The sequence below is a fragment of the Pinus tabuliformis genome, chromosome 7 (genome assembly GCF_031772625.1).
Source record: "Pinus tabuliformis cultivar Carrire ecotype Pingquan chromosome 7, CPIR1, whole genome shotgun sequence".
NCBI lineage: Eukaryota > Viridiplantae > Streptophyta > Pinopsida > Pinales > Pinaceae > Pinus > Pinus tabuliformis.
Genome location: NC_142293.1, coordinates 146,792,230 through 146,793,944, shown reverse-complemented (window position 1 = coordinate 146,793,944; position 1,715 = coordinate 146,792,230). Strand labels below are relative to the sequence as shown.

General features: G+C 34.5%; 1 pseudogene; it reads left to right on the top strand.

Moving 5' to 3' along the window:
- Positions 1-510: 510 nt before the first annotated feature.
- On the top strand, positions 511-966 carry LOC149246268 (putative serine/threonine-protein kinase WNK11 pseudogene; annotated as a pseudogene).
- Positions 967-1,715: the final 749 nt, after the last annotated feature.

Below are 1,715 nucleotides of genomic sequence, written 5' to 3'. Positions count from 1 at the left end.
TCAACTATCCATTGTAACGAGTGAATTTTGTATGCACAATTTAAGTGTATCCAAGACAAACAGTCCAACACCAATCTGCACCCTTTCTTGAGGCTATCATGGAAGATTTGTTCTACAAAACTACATCATACTTACATAATATGCACCTATTTTGATCATGATGTGAATTTATATTTTGTTTAATAAGAACTTCTTTAGAGAACCTAAATTTTGTTGGTTATCTAACATATTAATCCAACATGTTTGCTAAGTTTTGCAGTAACAACTGTACATCATCTATTGTTGATTACCATAGAAGCTGCCCAAATTGTTGTTATGATCTCCGTCTCATTTGTTGTCATAAGCTACGAGAAGGCCATCAACCTGGTGTTGATGAAGCAGAGTTTGCTCAACATAAATCTCAGGAAAGATCTAATGCTCTTGTTCGAGACAATCTTTGTGCTTTAGCAAGGAGAATTCTACACCTCGGGGACCCTGAGGCAATACCACCAAAAGCACAGGCATGTCTCCATGAAGGCGGTGAAGAATTGGGCGAATCATATATTGGAAGGATTGCATTATATTCATAATCATAACACTCGCATAATTCATAGAGATCTAAATTGCAGCAATATATTCGTGAATGGAAATGGAGGTGTTCTGAAGATCGGGGACTTGGGTTTTGCCACTATCTTGACAAATGATCATGTTCCGCACACTATCAATTGTACACTTGAATTCATGGCTCCAGAATTATATGAAGAGGTTTATGATGAACATGTAGATGTTTATTCCTTTGGCATGAGCTTACTGGAGATGGTTACTCTGGAGATTCCTTACAACGAGTGTCATCATGTTTCTCACATTTATAAGAAGGTGAGTTTTGGTATAAAGCCTGCATCATTGCAAATGGTTACCAATTTAGAGACGAGGCAATGTATTGAAAACTGCCTGGCACCAACGTTGGTGAGGCCTTCTACTATATAGATTCTTATGGACCCTTTTTTTAGAGGACTCCAAGTGAGCAGCTAGTACATATACATGCTATAGGCTATACTCTCTATTGCAATGAACTTGTATACGGATATTTTGTGTTTTGGGGTGTTTTAGAACCTACTTGGGTGTTTGATTGAGAGGTATAGGACATTTTTTTCAGCCTATATGTTTATTTTCAATGTCACTAGTTATTTTGAGAATTGAGACAGGGGTTTTTGTCAGGATTTGTAGAAAATGTTGTTAAATATGATGATGAAAAAGCTAGGAGTAACAGATATTTTGTGTATGATGGGGTTTTGAGTAATTTTTTGTATTTCTCTTAATTCTGGAAATATGATAGATGCAGATGAACATTATTTTTTTGCACTGGTTCATTTCGTGATTTTGTTGGAAATCTGTTAATATATACATAATGATGGCGTACTATATTTTTTTTACAACATGGACACTAAAAAAGTTGAAAATTCATTAAATTTAAGAAAAACAAAAGAGAATCTTGCAGATTACAAGTTATAATTCTAATTATGGATAACATTTACAGTGAGGGGGTGATAGTATATATTGCATGTTACAACTGCTAAGCATCGCTATATAATCATATGGAGGTTCTCTAAAATTGGTGCTTTTAATTTGAAATTATCTACAATCGGTAACTTTCGAGAGGAATAAGAAGAAATTAGCTTTGTTTGGTATTTGAAGTGGCTTCAACAATTTGTTCCATAAACATAACAATAAAATTT